The sequence below is a fragment of the Pleurodeles waltl genome, chromosome 4_2 (assembly GCF_031143425.1).
Source record: "Pleurodeles waltl isolate 20211129_DDA chromosome 4_2, aPleWal1.hap1.20221129, whole genome shotgun sequence".
Classification (NCBI taxonomy): domain Eukaryota; kingdom Metazoa; phylum Chordata; class Amphibia; order Caudata; family Salamandridae; genus Pleurodeles; species Pleurodeles waltl.
Window position 1 is genome coordinate 74,098,682 of NC_090443.1, and position 22,634 is coordinate 74,121,315.

The following is a 22,634-nucleotide window of genomic DNA, read 5'->3' on the forward strand; positions in this document are numbered from 1 at the left end:
TTTACTCCAGGCGGGTGAGGAGGGAAGAGCTCTGCCTAACTCCAGCATGACAACGAAGGAACAGGGAAGCGCACCGTCTGACTACAGTAGAGAGAAGGGAGAGGGAGCCTTATCAGTCTGCAGCAGAGTGAGACTGAGAGAATTCCCTGAGACTGCTGCTGGGCAGGGTAGAAGGGTCCTTTCTTACTGTCCCCTGGTGAACACAGAGTCCTGTCTGACTGCAGCGGGTGTGGATGACAGAGCTGTGCCTAATGCAAAAAAAGAACAAGGTGATGGATGGAATGCTTGAATTAATCTCAGCTACTGGCAATTCTGGGCCGCATCCCAATCCATAATTTTTGTCCACCATACCACTTCAGTTTGTACCCAGCCATGACTGCAGGCTACAGCTGATTATTATGCGGTCCTTCCTGGCTGCAGCCGGAGAAAAGAGGGTGGTATGTGAGTGCAGCTGTGTGTAAAAGGGAGAGCCTACTTGGTTAGTAAGATTGAGGGGTGGGGAAATGGGGGGGGGGGCATATCTTCAGATTTTCCGACAAACACGAATGAGAGGGGCTAAAGGGGCAGTGGAAAGGGAAACAAATGTGGATTGGCAGGGGTAGTAAGTGAGAGAAAACAATATTTTGTAAAAAAAACAAAAAATTTTAAGACTTTCAAAGCAGAGAGAGTGAGAGTGTGTGTATGCTTTTGTAAAACATTCTGGTGAAATCCGCCACACACTTTACCATACCCGACTTTATTAGTGAGGGTAACAACCTAAATACCCCCTGAAGCTACGCCACTGGGGAGATCCCCTGCCACCACCCCAAGCTGGCTGATGATCCAGGGTCCTTCTTGACTGCAGCCCGGGGAAGAGACAGTAATCCCTAGTGGGAGGGGTAGAGCTGTGTCTGACGTCAGTAGGGTGTTAACATTAGGTCCCTGTCAGAGTGCAGCAGGTGAGGATGGAAGAGTTCTCTCTAACTTAAGAAGGGAGAGTCCCCATGCCAACAAGGACAGAGAGCTCCCTCAAACTGCAACCGAGTGAAATGTCGGGAGCCCCCTGGTTTAAGCGGTGTGAAGCAGGGCGAGCCATGGATGCCGGCTAACTTCATCTGTCTGAAGGCTCCCTCAGACCTCGGCTGGGTGAATGAACCTCGCTTCAATCAGTCAGAGTGAAGAGGGGTGAGGAGGGCCCTCCCTGCCTGTGGCAGTGAAGAAGAAGAGCACCACCTGGGTGAAAGGAAACGTGGTGAAGGGAGGGCGCCAACGCCTGACAGCAGCGGAGGAAATAGCATTATCTGTCTGTAGATACACGAAGAGCAGTCCCCCGGCAGTCAGCATATGCGCCGGGCCCAGAGGGAGGGCCTGGGTCAGAGGTCGCCTGACCCACAGGATGTGTTGGCATGGAGGAGTAACTAGAGGGGAAGGATCCTGGCAGGGTCAGGGGAAGGGAGGGAGGCGCTGGGAAATGTAAAGAGCACGAGACAAGATAGCGACCGGAATTCCAGGATGTTGTGAAGAGGAGAGGTTCGTATACCAAGAGGAGAGGCCTGGGCTGCTATAAATCCAGACACTGTGTATAAACTGCATCAGGTTAACTGCCCAGGGGGCGCGAAGCAGGTATGGCGCTGCTAGGAGGAAGCCTCAATTGATAAAGCTGACGAGGCTCTGCTGGGGCCCTGAGGTGGTTGGTTGATAGTCCCAGTCCGGACCAGCCTTAACTGGCCTTAAAGCCTTAAAGTATGGGAACTGTGGTGCTGCATTCAGTGAGGACGGGGTTAGTGATGTGAGGGAGGGCTCAAAAGTGTAGCTAAAAAAAATAAAAATATTCTCTAAGATTTTTGTGGTCTTTCAATAAAATAACATGCAGCTTAAATGAAAAATACATAAAAAGATTGTTACTCATTGGGAAATGCACTATGGTACATTATGAAACCTTTATTAAGTCATGCACTGCAGAGGTCTCTGTGTAAAGAGAGAGCCACAGAATTAGCTTTTGGTTGGTGCAGTGGATAAAAGAGACTTGTATATTTTTAGTGCTATGAAGTCACAGCCTGTGACAGAAACCACTGGGAATATGTAATTCTTTATTTTATTGTTTTAATTATTTGTATTAGCATTTTGATAATAAGTAAAGTTTGAAACTTGGGGACATTAAATACTCGCCTTACTAAAGTTGACACAGTGGCAGTAGGCCGCAAATAATCAGAGAACTTACATCCACATCCCTCACCCCCTAGAGTAACCAGAGTGTTGACGATATATGCCTTATTCTGTTAAGGATGAGTGGAGAGTCCACCACCTAAAGGAGGATGTCGTCCATATAGAGGGAGATGTGATCCTCCCAAACCGCGGTCCGTTGCAAACCTTTTATCAAAGGATCACCCCGAATCCACACCGCCAGTGGTTCCAGTATCAAGACAAAAATTGAGGGAGAAAGTGGGCATCCCTGCCGGGTTCCCCTCTTTACAGGGAACAATGATGATATGCCCCTATTCACTGTTACTTGTGCCAGGGAACCAGAATACAGTAATCAGATCCAGGAGACAAAGCGGGGGACAAACCCCAACTTTTCTAGGGCCGGATACATGAAGGGCCATTCCACTGTATCGGACACCATTCGGGCATTCAATGACAGCACAAGTGCATCTTCTAGAATCTCTGAGGCACTCCCCAGACCACCATGGAGCTGCCTCAAATTGAGGGGCATGTTCCTACGCGGCATAAAGCCAGACTGGTCCGGATGGACCAGAGATTTAATCACTCTCACCAGTATTGTGGCTAGGAGTTTCTCCAGGATTTTAACTTATGCATTCATCCGCAATATGGGCCTATGAGAGGCACAGTCGTCAGGCGGTTTATTGTCTTTGGGAATTACCCCCGTGTTCGCTAATCGCTGATCTTGGGAAAGACGGCCGGTGTCCCGGCTCTTGATAAACATGCGCTGGAAGGGCTTGGCCACATTTCCGGTTGTCAGTTTGCAAAGTTCAGTAGGGAGGCCATTGAGCCCATTGCCTAGCGTTATGCTAGATTACAGATTGCCTGTACTGTCCCAGCTTCTGCTAGGTCTTCCTCGAGGGCTTGCCTATCATCCCGGGAGAGGGCCGACATACGAATATCCACAAGGAGTTCACGGCATTCGTCAATCATGGCCGCTTGTGTTGGGGAATACAGATGAGCATAATAATCTGCCGCTAACTGGTTCACCCTGATGGGCTCGGATACGCAGGACCCATCGGGATGCCGCCTCCCTCTTATCTAACCAAGCAAGCAATTTTCCAGGTTTGTCCTCTACTTCATACAAGTGGTACTGAGAGGCTTTGTCGTGACTTCTCGCCGCGTCCTCCGCTACATCTCTGCATTCCTTCTGTTTAGGGGATAACTCATGGTGCGATTGTTCCCGCTTATCCGTCTGTTGACAGGACTCTAACTGGGCGATGTCTCCTTCTAAGCGATCCAGCAGGGCTCGTTGTTCCTTTTTGTGTCCCGCTATTAATGCTACACCTTAACCCTAATCACAGTTTTGTAGGCTTCCCACAAGTGCATGCGGAGTCCACAGAGCCCTCGTTTTCTTGAAAATAATGCTTTGCAGCTTCCTGGAGGCATTCACGGATGAGAGGGATCTTCAGGTACCAGGGGGTGAGTGCCATTTGTCGGCTCCCCTCCCAAAGGGGCCATAGGTGATTACCACCTGGGAATGATCAGAGATATCCCTGGCACAGTGTAGGGTGTCACAGATGCACGGAAGGTCTGTGAGAAGCCAGGCAATTTGTGAGAGTTCTGCTGTTCGCTCGAGAGATGCGTATATTGATGAAGGGGGGGATGAAGGGAGGGAGCGCCAAGCGTCAGTCTCAATGTTGAAATGAAGTCAGCTAACGGTCGTCGTGTTGCTCTTTGGGGACCTGGGGGCCATCGATCCACCCTGTCACATACCATATCGTTGAAATCTCCTCCAAGGAGGAGACTACCCTGAGGGAGCTGAGGGAGCAGGGCTCACACGTCCGACTCAGCTATCTCATGTATTATGGGGGGGCATAAAGGGAAACAGTATTGATGGTTTTGCCCTCCCATTGTCTGGTTACAGCTGCAAATCTCCCTTGTGGGTCTGTCCAGGTCTGCTGTATTGTGAGAGGGACTGATTTGCCCAGAAGAATACCACCCCCTTGTGAACCCTGTGTAATTCCCGCATGAGCTACTTTTCTAAAGCCCCACCTGTCCAGTGAACAAAAGGAGTTTCCTTGAAGGTGTGTTTCCTGCAATAGGACTACTTTGGCTGCCGGGTGCTTGAGGTACCAGTGGCGTAGCGTGGGTTGTCAGCACCCGGGGCAAGGCAAGTAATTTGCACCCCCTAACCCGTGGATTTTAGCACTCGCGAGTGCGAGCGCGCCCCCCCCCCCCAGATGTTGCGCCCGGTGCGGCCGGCCCCCCCTGCACCCCCCACGCTACGCCACTGTGAGGTACTGTAAGACCGTCCCTCGTTTGATTTTGTCCCCCAACACATTAGTTCCAGGACAATATATTAATCCCCGGCCGTTATTATTAGTTGCCATCAGGGGTCGTCAGAGAATAGGACCCTGGATCATCACGGATAGGGTCTTCGCAGGGCATTAATTGGACGGGGAACCAGCTGTGGTGGCTGGAGGGCCAGTCTGGCAACTATAGGAGTTGGGGCACACTGTGCACATGGTTGCTTTCATCAGGGGCGGGAGGGGAAAGGAACCGAGGAGTGCCTGTCACCCCAAAAGATTGCTAAAACTTCAAACTAAGGGGGGTTTGTGAAGAGCACCGGCCCGCCACCCTCAAGGGAAGGATTTGTTGTAACCATAGTTATACTGAAGCAATTGAGGGCCGCACCCTGGCCCCTCCCCCACAATGCTGGAGTTATGTGAAGGCAAAGGGAGTGTCTCATGGGCCAGAGGTATCAGAGTACACTGTGTTCCATCTATTTGGAAGATTGGTAGACCCCTCCATCCAGTTCACCTGTGGCTCATGGCATGTAAGGAGGAATCTCCCAAGGATGAGCCCTGGTCCAGGGAGTTTGGGTAAGTTCACTTGCCAGTATCCGTTCCCGGTTCATGTGTTGATCATTATTGACTTTGCTGTCTGTAAGGAAATGCCTTCTTGGCATGGTTACCCCCTGACATTTTGCCTTTGCTGATGCCAAGTTATGATTTGAAAGTGTGCTGAGGCCTGCTAACCAGGCCCTAGCACCAGTGTTCTTTCTCTAAAACTGTACCTTTGTTTCCACAATTGGCAAACCCTGGCATCCAGGTAAGTCCCTTGTAACTGGTACTCCTGGTACCAAGGGCCTTGATGCGAGGGAAGGTCTCTAAGGGCTGCAGCATGTCTTATGCCACCCTGGGGACCCCTCACTCAGCACAGACACACTGCTTGCCAGCTTGTGTGTGCTGGTGGGGAGAAAATGACTAAGTCGACATGGCACTCCCCTCAGGGTGCCATGCCAACCTCACACTACCTATGACATAGATAAGTCACCCCTCTAGCAGGCCTTACAGCCCTAAGGCAGGATGCACTATACCATAGGTGAGGGCATAGGTGCATGAGCACTATGCCCCTACAGTGTCTAAGCAAAACCTTAGACATTGTAAGTGCAGGGTAGCCATAAGAGTATATGGTCTGGGAGTCTGTCATACACGAATTCCACGGCACCATAATGGCTACACTGAAAACTGGGAAGTTTGGTATCAAACTTCTCAGCACAATAAATGCACACTGATGCCAGTGTACATTTTATTGTGAAATACACCCCAGAGGGCATCTTAGAAATGAAACCTGAAAACATACCCGACTTCCAGTGTGGGCTGACTAGTTTTACCAGCCTGCCACACACCAGACATGTTGCTGGCCACATGGGGAGAGTGCCTTTGTCACTCTGTGGCTAGTAACAAAGCCTGTACTGGGTGGAGGTGCTTCTCACCTCCCCTGCAGGAACTGTAACACCTGGCGGTGAGCCTCAAAGGCTCACCCCCTTTGTTACAGCCCCACAGGGCACTCCAGCTAGTGGAAATGCCCGCCCCCTCTGGCCACGGCCCCACTTTTGGCGGCAAGGCCGGAGGAGATAAAGAGAAAAACAAGGAGGAGTCACTGGCCAGTCAGGACAACCCCTAAGGTGTCCTGAGCTGAGGTGACTCTGACTTTTAGAAATCCTCCATCTTGCAGGCAGATGGAGTATTCCCCCAATAGGATTAGGGATGTGCCTCCCTCCCCTCAGGGAGGAGGCACAAAGAGGGTGTAGCCACCCTCAGGGCTAGTAGCCATTGGCTACTAACCCCCCAGACCTAAACACACCCCTAAATTGAGTATTTAGGGGCCCCCAGAACCTAGGAAAACAGATTCCTGCAACCTAAAGATGAAGAAGGACTGCTGACCTGAAAGCCCTGCAGAGAAGACGGAGACACCAACTGCTTGAGCCCCAGCCCTACCGGCCTGTCTCCCCACTTCAAGAAAAACTGCAACAGCGACGCGTCCCCCAGGGTCCAGCGACCTCTGAAACCTCAGAGGACTACCCTGCATCTAAAAGGACCATGAACTCCCGAGGACAGCGGCTCTGCTCCAAAGAAGATACAACTTTGCAACAAAGAAACAACTTTTAAAGGACTGCACGTTTCCCGCCGGAAGCGTGAGACTTTCCACTCTGCACCCGACGCCCCCGGCTCGACCTGCGGAGAAACAACACTACAGGGAGGACTCCCCGGCACTGCAACCCTGTGAGTAGCCAGAGTTGACCCCCCTGAACCCCCCCCTGCGACGCCTGCATAGGGAATCCAGAGGCTCCCCCTGACCGCGACTGCCTGCTTCCAAGAACCTGACGCCTGGTAAAGACACTGCAACCGCAGCCCCCAGGACCTGAAGGATCCGACCTCCAGTGCAGAAGCGACCCCCAGGTGGCCCTCTCCCTTGCCCAGGTGGTGGCTACCCCGAGGAGCCGTACTTTTTGTGCTGACTTGTGTCCCCCCTGGTGCCCTACAAAACCCCCCTGGTCTGCCCTCCGAAGTCACGGGTACTTACCTGCTGGCAGACTTGAACCGGGGCACCCCCTTCTCCATTGAAGCCTATGCGTTTTGGGCACCACTTTGACCTCTGCACCTGACCGTCCCTGAGCTGCTGGTGTGGTAACTTTGGGGTTGCTCTGAACCCCCAACGTGGGCTACCTTGGACCCAACTTTGAACCCTGTAGGTGGTTTACTTACCTGCAAAACTAATACTTACCTCCCCCAGAAACTGTTGAAATTTGCACAGTCTAGTTTTAAAATAGCTTATTGCCATTTTTGCCAAAACTGTACATGCTATTTTGCTGATTCAGAGTTCCTATGATACCTGAGTGAAGTACCTTTCATTTAAAGTATTGATTGTAAATCTTGAACCTGTGGTTCTTAAAATAAACTAAGAAAATATATTTTTCTATAAAAAAACCTATTGGCCTGGAATTGTCTTTGAGTGTGTGTTCCTCATTTATTGCCTGTGTGTGTACAACAAATGCTTAACACTACCCTCTGATAAGCCTACTGCTCGACCACACTACCACAAAATAGAGCATTAGAATTATCTCTTTTTGCCACTATCTTACCTCTAAGGGGAACCCTTGGACTCTGTGCATGCTATTTCTTACTTTGAAATAGTGCATACAGAGCCAACTTCCTACACTGTCGATCCACCGGCCTCCAGTCTTCCAGCTACTCCCAGAATTGATCTGGAGTGGAGAAGATCGTCTGACCCTCCGATTTTACTCTTAGTTTTGCCGGGAAGATCATGGAGTATTTAATGTTGCATTGCCTCAGCTCTTTTTTGATGTCTTGGAAGCATCACCTCTGTTGTTGTACCCGCAAAGTAAAGTCTGGAAAGAAGGTGATTGTTGAATTTTCAAGTCTTACAGGAGGGGCAGCATGGGAGGCCTGGAGGATGATGTCTCAATGGTTAAAAATTCAAGCAAGGATGGGACGTCCCCAGAACCTTATGCGCGGGTTCCACCAAAAATAAATACATTGGAGAGCCCTTGAGGTTGCAGATGTTCCAGAATCAAGTCCTCCACAAAGAGATCCACTGCTGGTTCCTCCGTGCGCTCCGGCACCCCAACGATTCTCACATTATTATGTCGGAAGCATCCTTCGAAATCCTCCCGTTTAGCTTCCACTGCGTGCGAGGTGAATAAAGTCAGAGCTCTTTCAAAGTCACCAAGTTAGCACTTCACAGCCCAGTTGCTAACTCGTTGCATTACTGTTCCAAAGAATAAATCTTTGTCATCACAAAGCTTCAAGTGATTAGGTCAGTTAAAGCCAGTACCAGCTCAAAGCATCCTTTACTTTTGCAGATTAACTCGTAGCGCTCATTTTCATTTCTTTCAGGCAAGCAGGCCCCCTGGCAGGAACGCCTGTTTACCTGCCTGCCCGGCTTCAGTTTCACAGCAAAGGAGACTCTCTGAATGACACTTCAGCTGAAGCATTAAAACTGTCAGAATTAACTGTGTTGGGACGGTTGTCTTTTAAAAAAAAAGTAGGGGAACAGTGCGTCAAAAATCATAAAAATATGGGCACGTCATGCGCCTCCAATCCCGCCCTCTTCGACCACTGACTGGTGGCCATGGGTAGGTCACACATGGCACCCTCCTGCAGCGGGATCCCTGCCCCCTCTTAAAAATGAGACCAGGTCTGCTTACGGTGAAAGATGGAGTCGCTGTTTCAAACCTTTTGTTCCTCTTTCAGTAACGTACCTATGGCCTATAGTGCACGAAAGTGCAGGCCGGGAGAGTGCATGCAATGTATAATAGGGTATAATGGGGTCCCAGATGCCCTATCGGAATGACAGGGTGCTCATGGAGGACGTTCACACTGCTGGGAAGAAACTCACTCTGCTAGAGGAAGCTTGCAGTGCTGGATGCATGTAGGACTGAAACAACACTGTTGAAGGGAGCGATACTGTGGGTGGAAGCTCACTCTGCTGGCGAATGCTCACATTTCTGGTGTGCTGCAGTATTAGTGGTTGCCGTAACGTTTCTCTTACTCCTGGGCCATATAGCATTGACAGGACACTGCTGAAGAGACCTCGCACTGATAGAAGAAAACCGGAGCGCTAGGATGGAGCTGACAGTGCAGGGAGAAAGCTAATAGAGGACTCATGGGTGTTCACAATTCTAAGAGGAAATTAATATTGCCAGGAAAAGCAGATGGCCTGCACTACTGGGAGAAAGCTCGGCTGCTGGAAGAAGTTGGGCAGAGGTTCACACTTCTGCTGGAGAAGCTGGTACTGCTGAGAGGGATCTCGATTGCTGGGAGAAAGCTCTTACTGCTGGGGGGATGCTCATGCAGCTTAAGGAAGCTCGTGCTGTTGGATGAAAATGCATAATGCTGTTAGAAGCTCACAGGGTAAGGATGTAGCTCCAACTCCTAGAGGTGTCTTATGCGGCTGAATGATGCTCACATTTCTGGGAGATAGTCCAACTGGTGACAGAAGCTCACATTGTTTGTACTTAACTCACACAGTTGGGAGGAAGCTCACCCTGACACAGAAAGTTCGTATTGCTGGGAAGGAGTTCACGCTTATCGAGTCTTACACTGCTGGATTCCTGGGGTATTGACATGGAAATGCTGGGAAGCAGCTCCCAATGCTGGAAGGATCAAACACGTCTAGGAGTAAGCACATTTTGCTCTATCAGGGAACTGCCGTGCTCCAGTAGAGCAGTGTCATCTTAAGGATTTTAGGGCCCCTGGCAGGACATACTTTAGGGCTCCCAGTCCAGAACCGCTTTATATCTTATTACCCATTTTCTGCTCAGTCAAGTTCCTGTGATGCCAAACAATATTGAATAATAATACATTAAAGGTTGAGATGGAGAAATAGACAAATGTGAGTTAGAAAGAAAGGTCACTTTCCCAGCGGCTCCCTTGGAAGATGGGAGCCCTAGGCAAATGTGCACTTTGCCCATAGTAGTGCTGCGAGAAGCTCAGCTTGCTGCAGACTATAGCACTCGTCAGGCATTGCTAGGAGGAAGCTGCCACTACTAGAGAAAGCTCACGTTGCTGGTGTCATAAACGAGGGGTGCAAAATTTGCGTAATTTGCTTTTGCAATATCACAAATCTGTCATTCCACCCCATATTTTAGCGCAAAATGCCTCCTTGGGTCAATTTTTGGCACAAAGACACATTAATTAAGTAACACCACTGCAAACAACAGCCACTTGCCTGGGATTGTTCCTGTGCATTCACTGTAAAGTGTTATTGCAAATTGCGCCAGTTGTGGTAAATGTGTACACTGAATGTCGCATAATTACACAAAATGGCGTCATTTAGGGAATTTCACCTAAGAAGCGTAACACAAAATTCTGATGTTACGCAAATTACACAAGTATAATTTAAGTTTCACCCAGGCCTGAATAAATCACTCCCTTGGCACTGCTAAGACGGAGCATGTGCAGCTGGGGGAAGCTCGTATCTCTGTTGTCCTATAGCACTGACTGGGTATTGATAATAGAAACTCACTCTGCTTAAAGAAGCTCACACTGCAGAAGGAACGCTACAACACTGGGGTTCTTTAGCACCCAAAGGACATTGCTGGAAAGACGTTCACACTGGTGGCGCGGTGTAGCAATGGCAGGCAAAGCCAGAAGATACTCAAAGCGCTGGGGCATATAGCGCCGAGAGGTCCTGTTAGATGAAGCATATAATGCTGAATGAAGGAAGCGCACTGATGGGAGGAAGCTGTCAATGCTGGGGGACACAGCACTGACAGGGCATTGCTACACAAGTCTGGGGGGAGCATGGACTGCTGGAGAGAAGCTCAGTCTTCAGAACTCTTGCACTGCTGGAGGTAGGACCCTGTGATTGGTGGAAGCTCACATTGCTGTAGGAAGAACACGCTGAAGGCAGGTCGCTCAAGCTGCTGGATGCTCAGAGAAAGCTCTCACTGATGGCGCCTGTAGCGCTGACCAGCAGTGCTGGAGGAAGCTTGCATTGCTGGACCCTTTAGCACTCACCAGGCACTGTTGGAACAAAGCTTACCCTTCTGGAAACACACCTTTACTGTTGGAGGATGCTTGCAATGCCAGAGTCACAAAACACTGAACATGCACTGCTGAGAGGGAACATGCGCTGCAGGGTGAAGCTCACATGGATATACCCCTGTAATACTGACTGGTTACTGTTAGAGGAAGCCTGTTCTGCTGAAAGAATTTACATAATGCTGAGGCATATATAGGGCCACTGGAGTTTAGCAATTCTGTGGCATCTGCACTTTCCACATAATGATGCATTTGCTGCATCTGCCTCCATTATTATATTAAATCCAACTAACAGACATACATGTCCACTGCTCAAATTCACTCATATTTCCCTATACTAATCCACCACTCATCATTTTGGGTTCAGGAGGAGCATGCTACTTGCCGAAAAACGTTTTGATGCCTCATCAGGGGTAGTAAGCGCTATATAAATACAATTACAATCTGCCAAATAATACATCATTTGCTGCAGAATTTAACAAAAAAAACAATTCATAGTGCCAATGGATCAAAAGTTATAAAAACTTGGTGACAAGAGTTCCCGTGCAGCAGAAGGCCCTTTGGAAAGGCTGACTGGTCATCATTTAGTTGCTTATTGTTGCATTTGGTTGTTAAACTAGTACTGATGAGATTAAATCTTTGCCCAGAAAGTGTTGCCATGTGTAAAAATGACAAAATAATGAATACTGTCACAAATTATGCCACAGTACGCTGAATAATTTGCCTTTTCTTGCTGCATAAATCAGACAACCCTGCTGTATAATCTGGTCCTCTATCGCATCCCAGTGACCCTGGGCATATAGCTATAGCATTGACAGTGCCCTGCTATGGAACGGGATGAAGCTCATACTGCTGATAGAAGCTTGCACTGGTGGAGGAGCCGACTGCTAGAAGCTCAGAGGAAGCTTGTACTGCTGGAAATGACACGAGGGTACTCACACCCTTTAGGAATATAGCACTGACAGGGTGCTGCTAGTGGTACTGTACACCAGATGGGATCAAGCTCACAGACCTGGAGGAAACGTGCATTGCTGGATGGGCTCACACTGCTGAGGAAGCTTGCAGTGTTGGAGGAGCTCGCACTGCTGGATGAGGGTCACACTGCTGGAGGAAGCTTGCTCTGCAGAAGATGCTCACGCTGCTGGATGAGGCTCACACTACTGCTGGGGAATCGTGCACTACACGGGGGGGGCTCAAACTGCTGAGGAAACTTGCACTATTGAGGAACTCACACCGCCGAGGAAGCTTCCACTACTGGAAGAACTCGCACTATCGGGGAAGCTTGCACTCCGGAAGGAGCTCACACTGCGGTAGGGGCTCACACTTCTGAGGAAGCTTGGTCTGCGGAAGGTACTAAGCGCTGGAGGACGCTCGCATCACTGGAGGAGGCCGGCGCTGCTGAGGAAGCTTGCATTACAAGAGGAGCTCTCACTTCTGAGGAAACGTGCTCAGCTGGAGGAGCTCACGCTGCCGGAGCATGTCACACTGCTGAGGACGCTCATACCTCCCCAGCCCCGCAGTAGTGTCTGTGCTCCCGGGGGTCTGTTCACCATCTTTGCTGCGGTGGGAGATGTGTGATGGCTCATAACTCTCCCTGTCTATGTGTTACACCCCCGGGCCCCACCCCTCGCATCTGGTTGGTATCAGGGGGCTGACAGCGGATCACTAGTGCATGCCCAGCTCCCTGCTCTTCAGCCGGACAGTATCCGCGGTTCCTGGGACTAGCCCCCCCATGCCTCGCTGAGCGCCTGGCAGGCTTCCGGGCTGCATCCTCCGCTCCGGCCCCAGCCGCCCCACCCACCCCAGCTCCTCTGACTCCAGCGCCGGGGTGATTACACCCCTGCCGTGGGAGGGCGCGCCTTGGAGCCGGGCCAGGGGGCTGCGCCGGAGGAAGGCCTCGCTCCAGCAACTGTCTGTGCTAACGAGGAGCGCGCGAGAGGCTGAGGGGCGGCTCGAGGCGCCCGGGACCTGCACCCACCCCGGGCATGCCCTGGCACTGTGCGGTGGGTGTCAGGTGAGGCGGCACAGGTGGGTGAGCGCTGCTGGTGACTCTAGTGATGCTGCCGGTGACAGTTGGCGCTATCTCTGGCGGGGGTGGTGTTGCTGTAAGGTTGGTGGTGGTTGTGTTGCTGGTGACAGTGAAGGTGCTGCGGGTGAACAGTGGTGGCAGTTGGTGGTGTTGCGATTCAGAGCTGCTGCTAGTGGTGGGGTGGTAGTTGTTGTTGTGTTGCTGGCAGTAACAGTGCTGGTAGTTGTGGTGGTTACAGCATAAGTGCTTGCCATAGTGGCACCCGTGATTTCAGTGACAGTACTGTGAATAGTCCCTGTGATACTGATAGGAGGTGGAATGGAGCACCAAGCTGCCACCAGAATGAGGTGAGAGCATAATCCTCTGGCTGCCTGGAGCCAAGTGCCTCTTTCTTTTACCTATTGAAGAAACGGTAACTGCAGGTCTTGTAAGCGGCAGAGAATCCCTAGTGGGTATCATTCATACTGATGTGGTATCAGTCCAGGGCCAAGAGACCCGCAGGTGAATGCGTGCTTTGGGGCTATTTATGTCAGGTCACACTGAATACTTTTTAAAAAACAAAACTTGTATGTCCACGTTGCCTTTCCAATTAATCCACTGCATTATCACACCGACTGCCTGCTTCCTTACATGCCTATGGTGGGGCACAGCGGCTGCTTTCGGGAGTCAGGAGCCCCCAGGCACTACACATACACTCCAGCTCGAATCCGACCGGACCCGCGTGCAGCAGCGACGCCCGTTTACTTAGACGGGATCTTCCGTGAAAATTCTAGGCCATATCTCCTTCCCCGCTTCTAAATCCAGGGGGGTGTTACATGTTTAGAAGCAAGCAGTGGGGGTCCGGACAAACCCTAAAAGTGCGTATCTTCTCTCTTTGCACTCCAAAGCAAGCTTTTGGCGCGCTGCGTCGGTGTCTTGTGACCACAGCAGAAATCTTCCACAGAATCCAAGCATGCGTTACAAATGTGACCGCGCCCCCTCCTGGGGTTTGACGCCTGACCTCTTCGCCGAGTTCATTTACCTCATCCGACAGACACATGTGGGTGGCATATGTGAGAGTGTCGCAGCGCCTGGTTAGAATCCGCTCGCGGAGCTGCTACCATGTCGTCAGGCTCAAGGAGGCAGTTCAGACTGCAGGCGAGTAATGGGACCTTTACTCCTCCTGTGTAGCCACTTTTATAAACAAAAGTCCATTATCGGCTGCCTGCAGGCCTCAGAACCATTGCAGGAATTGACTTGATGTCTAGGGTTGTTTGTCCTTTCCCCTAAAGTGTGTAACTTTTTATAGGGCTTTGAAATGTAATGTTTTGTTTCTGGCACTTACAGTAAAGCTGACACACAATGATCCTGCTCTTGGAGCTATGTCACTGGTGCTTGCAGTGACAAGTTGTTCCTGGGGTTTGCAGTGATACTTGGGATAAAGTACTGCCTGCTGTATAGGTCAAAGATTTTGCAAGTCAGCAAGTTATTCAGTAACCATATACTGAGATGCTGCCAAAGGCTGAGGAGTTCCTTCTGTAAAGTCATGGAACCCCAAGGTGACTTGCAATATTATGTTAATGTACGGCAGAGGTTATTTTATTCCTTTTTTCAGGGTCGAGCGCACAAGCGCTCGTCCCCGTTGTAATCTTTCTTTGGGCTTTTAGCCACACCTCTCACTTTCATTGGTTCGTGGGCTTGCCTTTTAGCATACGCTTGATTTCATTAGTGAAAGGCATGCATATGTCATGCCTTTTTCCCGGTGTTTAGCCCTCCTTGAGCGCACCGGGCAACTACTAAAAACAGAAGAGACTCCATGTTTTCAGCCTGGTTTCCGGACTACTTTATCTTTTTATTTCCCACGCAGCGCGATCGTGCTGGGTTTTACATGGTGCGATCGCGTTCATTTTTTTCTTTTAACTTATGTGGCAAAAAAAGTCCGGTTAGGAGTATACAACGCTAATAGCTCTGACTTGAGGAAATGCGAAACCCGTTGCATTGCAAATGCTTGTTAATAATACATGGTTAGACCATCACTCCGATACACCACTTAAATCCATGGTATTTTGCACTTTCATGCTAACTTCAGAGAAGAAGAATAAAAGCATAACCTGTACTTTAAAACTAAAGACATAAAAAAACAGTTAGTAATTTATGTATCATGATTTCAGAATAAGTTTAAAGTAAGCCAGGTTAAAATGATATGGCTCTGATTGTGAAGAAACATGTAGTGTCTACCTTTCCTGTAACGACCTATAGCAAGAAAACACATGTTGCCATAAATATATCTCTTCTGCTGATCACTTTTATTTATTTTTAAATAGATCAGAAGAAGGAAAAGACCATTTTCATTGTTTAAATTGCAGTTTTTATTATGCTCCCTTAACTGCCTTTTACATTGGCATTGTGATGTAGCAAAGGCCCTGCAGCCCTTGCGGTGTGGGGGTGGGGGGGGTGCTCAAGCTCCAGGGGGCTGTGTCAGCACAGTACCCTGGCCTGAGATCTCCTGAGTGAGTCCAGAGGGGAGCCCCTCAATGTACTTTGCAGGAGGGCCCCCTCAAGTTTCGTTATGCCACTGGTCAAAACTCAACTCTAATAACTTATTACAGTTGAGCAGCCATGTTATTTCATTATTGCAGGTGACTATCGAACTCACAACTCAACCATAATAAGGAAATTATAGACAGGCTTTTATCCAGGGATTGCAGGCTCCTATGTGTTATCCATGGGCTAAAGTACCCTTGCTGTACATCATAAGGATAGTGAAAGTCACTTAAGACTTCAAAGACCATACACAGGAATGAGTGCCATGACTATATACATGGATCTCTGTGATGACTTGCAGTTTCCTTTTGATGTATGTAGGAGCATAATTTATTCCTTTGCAGAGGGAATTTATTACTTATAATGCATAGATACACTATCACCCCTCCCACAAACTGCTTAAATCCTTGGTGTCTTGTTCTTACATGTGAAAGAGATAGCGTCTTCAGATAAATGAAGAATAAAAGTGGAATCTGCAGTGCAAAATTAAACTCACCAAAAAACAGCTAGTAATTTGTTGCGAAAAGTTACTAGAATCAGTTTAAAGTCATTCAGATTTTAAAAGGGCTCTAGTTTAGAATCAAATTGTTACATACAGCGAGATTCTTCGTTTCTTATTATCAACTTTATGCAAAAAAAGACAAGTTTGCTTATCTTTCCTTTCTGCTGATCATTGTTTATTTTAGAAAACAGATCAAAAAAAGGAAAGGCTGGTTCTAGTTTTTTTGTTTAATGTGCTGGCTATTGCAGCAAGCATTGTGACATCAGAAGTAAACTAATAGCGTATTACATTTACACACTTACATCATTTTCTTATCATAGGGGACTAGAGATGTTACAACTCAACTGCAATGAGGAAATTAGATAGTGGCTTTCATACAGGCTCCTATGTTTTATATACACTTTTATCCTCATGTTTCAGTGGCGCTGACACATTATCTTGGTTGATAAAGTGATAAGAACAATTTCTCCCTGATGCTAGGAGCGCTGTTGGTACTTTGTTCCTGATTCTTACAATACCACAGGCATGATACTTCCAGCTTACAGTGTTGATAACATTATAATTGCAGTATTTTGCTACTGTGCCCTTGGTCGGTGAAGTGTCACTGACACTGTGTCTCTGTTGTTTATAGAAGACTCATTTTCCATGTTCCTTCCAGTGGTGCTGACACTTTGTCTCTGCTGCTTGCAGTGCAGTAGACTTGTTTTCCTCCTTCTGTCCAGGGGTGCTAACACTTTGTCTCTGCTGCTTGCAGTGCAGTAGACTTGTTTTCCTACTTCTCTCCAGTGGTGCTGATATTTAGTCTCTACTGTTTGCAGCGCAGTAGGCTTTTCTTCCTTGTTCCCTTCAGGGGTGCTGACACTTTATCTCTGCTGCTTGCAGTGCAGTCAACTTGTTTTCCCCTTCTGTCCAGTGGTGATGACACTTTGTCTCTGCTCATTTCAGCACAGTAGGCTTGTTTTCCACTAGATTTGTTTTCCTTTTTCCTTCGATGGTGTTGACACTTTGTCTCTGCTACTTGCAGTGTAGTAGACTAGTATTCCTTCTTTCCACCATGACACTGACCCTTTGTCTCTGCTGCTTGCAGCTCAGTAAGTTTGTTTTCCTTCTTCCTTCCGGCTGTGCTAACACTTTGTCTCTGCTGCTTGCAGCTCAGTAAGCTTGTTTTCCAGTTGACTCGTTTTCCTTCTAACTTCGGGGGTGCTGACACTTTGACTCTGCTGCTTGCAGTGCAGTAAACTTGTTTTCCTCCTTCTGTCCAGTGGTGCAGACACTTTGGGGGTCATTCTGACCCTGGCCGGCGGCAGAAGCCGCCGGCCTTGCTGGGACCGCCAGAATCCCGCTGTGCGGTCAAAAGACCGCCGCGGGTATTCTGGGTTTCCCGCTGGGCTGGCGGGCGACCGCCAGAAGGCCGCCCGCCAGCCCAGCGGGAAACACCCTTCCATGAGGATGCCGGCTCCGAATGGAGCCGGCGGAGTGGAAGGGGTGCGACGGGTGCAGTTGCACCCGTCACGATTTTCAGTGTCTGCATGGCAGACACTGAAAATCATGGTGGGGCCCTGTTACGGGGGACCCTTCAGTGCCCATGCCATTGGCATGGGCACTGCAGGGGCCCCCACGACACCTCATACCGCCATCCTGTTCCTGGCGGCCAAAACCGCCAGGAACAGGATGGCGGTATGGGGGTCGGAATCCCCATGGCGGCGCAGCAAGCTGTGCCGCCATGGAGGATTCCCCAGGGCAGCGGAAAACCGGCGGTACACCGCCGGTTTTCCGTTTCTGACCGCGGCTGTACCGCCGCGGTCAGAATGCCCAAGTGAGCACCGCCAGCCTGTTGGCGGTGCTCCCGCGGTCGTTGGCCCTGGCGGATTTTACCGCCAAGGTCAGAATGACCCCCTTTGTCTCTGCTGCTTGCAGTGCAATCAGTATACTCGTTTTTCTTGTTCCCTCTAGTGGTCCATGGTATTAGAAGTCATGATGGCACTTTTTACCCTGCTGCTGCAGTGATGCTGGCACTTTGCTCCGGTGTTGGCAGGATTACTGACCCTAGCCTTCATTTTCTTTGTTAGATAGCCAGCTGCCAGCAGGCTATATTCTAGTGGATAGAGTGAACTCTGCACTTTGAAGGCTTCCTTGGGGACCAGGCTGCAGCTGCAGACCATGGTATATCTTTGCATCGCTTTCAGGGCTACAGAGAATGGGCAGCCGCTGGCCCTATCCGACAAAAGGCGCCCTGGGGGTCCTTTTTGGGAGAACCCTTCAGACCTACTTCGGCACCACGAGTGGGTGGGCCTTTCTTGGCCATGGCTGAGAGCGAACAGTGAAACACCAGGTAGCGGCCTTGTGCACACTCACACAAGGCATGTCCCTCTGGCACTATGTTTGCACATCACGTTCACTGACGCCTACAATGACAACAAGGCCCTGCTGTCACCGTGCAAGTCTGGCATTACAGCGAGTTCCAGCAACATCCGTGCGGAAACAATTCTGCACCTGGGCGACATCGCTTAAGTTATCTGATCTTCATGTGTTTGATTTTGGGTTTAGTGCTGGCTGGAGAAGCACTCGCTGTTCCACGACTGCCAAGGTCCTCGATGCATCCACACACTCCTAAACACTGATCCGAAATCAAATAGCTAATGCTGAAACAAAATGGACGACACTCGTGCCGGTCGAAAAGATGCTGTCACTGTGGGACGGCCTAGTGGGAAGCCATTTTGCGGCTCCCGGGTAGTGTTTTTTGATTTGATAGATTTTGACATTTGACAATTTAATTCGGAGATCTGTGAACCCAACCCACTAACAGTATTATTTTGGAATGCTCACTGAAGGAAAAACATGGTGAATGGCTCCAGATTTTTTTTTTCAGGTTCATTAGTCACTTTGAGATTAATCAGGCGTGATGAATTTCGGGGTCCCACTTTTTAACAAAAATATGGGCTACTTTTCCCTTCAATTCAAAGGAAAATCACATATTTATCCCTTACTGCATAATTTAAACTTTTGACTTGTCTTTGCCATTTCTGTCTCGAGATTTTGGTTTCTCGAGACCTGTCATCAGGCAAATACAACTCCCGACCCTATTGGTTAAGCTTATTATACAACATCCACATATTTTGTTAACAGTTTGAATTTCAACATTTGGTATGTGTGTTTGCAATCGCCGTAAACCTTCGATCTTCATCAAGGGATTTTTTTCATTTGTCTGTCAAGGCTTCTTTTTGGGTACTGTACCAGAATATCAAGTACTAAATATTGTGATACCTTAGCCAAAATAATGGCGACTAAAATATTGACAAGCTATATGGGATAAAGTACCCCCACCATATATTATAGGGATATTGCAAGTCACTGAGGAGTTCCATGTCCATGTAGAGCAGAGGTCTTCAAACTAGGGGGTGGGCCCCCCTAGGGAGGCCTCAGGTGATCCCCGGGGGAGGCTCTGGCCAAAAAAAGCCTTATACAGATAAGTGTTTTGTTTTAAGCAGAAGCATGTTATTGCATTTTTAAAAAGTTAACAGTACTTAACTGCAATGTTTAAATAGGTCTAGACATATTTAAATATTGCCACCTTTATAAAATAATTGTGAATAATTCTGAGGGGGGCAAATGATTTTTTTTTCAACTGGGGGGGTGTGGCATTGAAAAGTTTGGAGACCACTGATATAGGGGAACGAGGCAGAAGGCTGAGTTCCTTTATAGTGTTACGGAACTCCAAGGTGACTTGCAATTTTATTATGTACAGCAGGGAGTACTTTATCCTTTATAATACATGGTCACACCATCACCTTTCCCATACAACACTTAAATACATGGTGCTCTTCCATATGCAAGAGACAGCATATTTGCAAACATGAAGAATAAAAACAGATTCACAAGTGTAAAATTAAACTCATGAAAAAAAGTTGTTAGCTAGTTGATGAAAAAAGATATTAGAAGCAGTTGAATAGAAGTAAGCTAAGATTCTAACTTTTCTGTTTTCCCAAGCAGCACAAAAAATAAACATGTTGCCATAAATATCTACTTTCTGTTTGGCACTGCAGAGTTAAAAAAACAGAGTAGAAGAAAGAAAAGCAATGTTTCATTTTCATTGCTTTAAACAGATGCTCTGTGACCTGACCTGCCTTTCACCTCAGCTATTGGCTTTGGCAGCAGGCATTGTGATGTCACGTTATTACAGTTGACTTCTGATGTATTTTCTTTATAATCGGCTACAGATTGCGTCAGAAGTAGAGATTATAAAGAAATTCCAGACAGGCTTTTATACAGGAATTGCAGAACGCCATCTATTGTAAGCATATATGGGCGATTTATACATATCATATTTTAGTGCAACATATATATATATATATATATATATATATATATATATATATATATATATATATATATATATACATGTGTGTATATATATTACCTAGTGGCAGTCGCCAATAAGTAGTTATAGTTAGAACCTAGTTTCTATAGAAAAAGCGTTTTTTGTCTTGCCTATATCTTTGGCAGTGGTTGATGAATCTTCACAAAATTCTTCCCAAAAAATATGACACTCACTCCAGCTGCTGTCTGGAAAGGTTCAAGGTGATCCGTTAAGCAGAGGCTGAGAAATGGGGGGGGAGGTGGGCAATATGCGTTTTCCCCATGCATTTTTTACATGACTACAACCCGAACCGATGGATGGAATTTCACCAAATTTGGCAGGAAGGTTCCTCTTGGCTCAAGAAGGGCCCTTTTTGTTATTAAGTGTTCAGTAATTTTTGAGATATTAAAGGAAATTCAAATTTGTATGTATAGGGATGCAGAGGCTCCATGAACCCTCCTGATTTCGTGTTGAGATCTGATTGGCTGCCAACACTTCAACCAGGAAGTGTAGGCAGCCATCTTAGGACTTGGCCTCAGCTGAGTACCAGAAGAAAATATACAAAATAAGAAAAGGGGCCACGGTAGGGACACCCAGACCCCTTAGCTCTGGTGCTGGGATCCCAGAGGGACCCTTCCCCCCAGGGCAAGAAAGCACTTAAAAAAATATTTTCGCTGCAAATTCGCTACAGGGTTGCAAATCTGCAGCAAGACTTGAAAAAAACCAAGCACGGTCTCCTGCGCTTGTTTTACTAAAGCCTCCGGGTGGGCAAGGTCCCGGGGGCATATGAAAAATAAAGGGGGAGGGCACTGGGCCTCCCTCTTGGCCTGTTTATGCCCCGGGGATTGCCACCTCCTCGGGGGCTTCAATTCAGTAGTCAGCGGGGGACTTGCGGCCTATGGTAACTATAACGCATGCCTTCGCCATGCACTGCTAATTACCTCAGATATTACAGCACTCATTACAACTTCTATAACATCAATAAAAATATCAATAAAACATTAGAAGTCACATTATTGAAGAAAAAACTATGCATGGTGGGGCGCGAGTTATAGTTATGTTAGGCCTTGAGTTATAGTTACTTGAAATAACTAACTGCTGAATTTCTCTGGTTTTGTGCACGTAAATTCAGAGCCCAACTATAATGTCCCTGTAACCTTTGTTTCTTTAAATGGAAAAAAATAAAAATACAATATATATATATATATATATATATATATATATATATATATATATATATATATATATATATTACCTACTGGCAGTTGCCAGTAGTTAGTTATAGTTAGGACCATGTTTCCATAGAAAAATCATTGTTTGACTTGCCTGTATCTTTGGCACTGTCTGACGACTCTTCATGAAATTTTCCCAAACAAGTGGCACAGTGATTCTTGTAGCGCTTGGGAAGTTTCGGGGTGATCCGTCAAGCGGGGGCCGAGAAAAAGGGGGCTCAAAAACGTTGTGTCCCCATGTTAATTCCCTTAGGACCTGTCACCATCTCTACAGCCCAAACCACTGGACGGAATTACACCAAATTTGACAGAAAGCCAGCTGCTGGTACGCAGATTGTGCTTTTTGTTATTTGGTGTAAATCTGTTCAGTAGTTTAGGAGATAATTAAGGGCAAATCAATTTGTATATCTCTGGCCGCAATTAATTGTGAAATTCGTGAATTTTCATGAATGCGCTAGCAAAAAGAAGTTTTGCAATTGGCTGACCGCAGCCTGACTAGAAAGATGCTACTGCCATTTTATTTCACGGGACATGGTCTCCAGGGGTGAGAATTGAAAGCTGCATAAGGGGTCAAGGTGAAGGTACCTTGGGGTGTGATATAGGTGTGTTTTAGGGGCAAATTATAGGTCTAATATAATTTTGGGTCATTGCGTGTGATATTCCACAAATTTCCACAATTTATTTGCAAAATATTTTCTGATTATGGAAAAATTTGAAAGAAACCACACTCATTTATACACTAATAATTCATTCACTCCCACATGCACTCATGTGCCCACTAACACACCCACTCAGACACTCATGCATCCACTCAGACCCACTCATAGCCTCACACACCCGGTTGGGGTTGGTGTAACATATAGTAAATAAAATGACGTTAAAAAACATAGAAATTCCCTGAAAAAAAACAAAGGTTACAGGGATGTTATAGATAGCTTCTGAGTTTACTCGTACAAAACCATAGAAATTCAGCAGTTATAGTTAAAGTTCTTTCAAG

General features: G+C 47.7%; 1 protein-coding gene across 4 annotated transcripts in view; it reads left to right on the forward strand.

Annotated features, from left to right (window-relative positions):
• Positions 1-22,634, forward strand: part of TNS2 (tensin 2) — a 370,478-nt gene that overhangs the window by 108,278 nt on the left and 239,566 nt on the right. The window contains exon 1 of one of the 4 annotated variants that reach the window (XM_069230720.1): positions 12,948-13,022. The exons of the other annotated variants lie outside the window; for them this stretch is intronic. The gene's annotated coding sequence lies outside the window, so the exon portion shown is untranslated. Of the gene's footprint in view, positions 1-12,947; positions 13,023-22,634 lie in introns of those variants that run through there. 4 annotated transcript variants of the gene reach the window in all.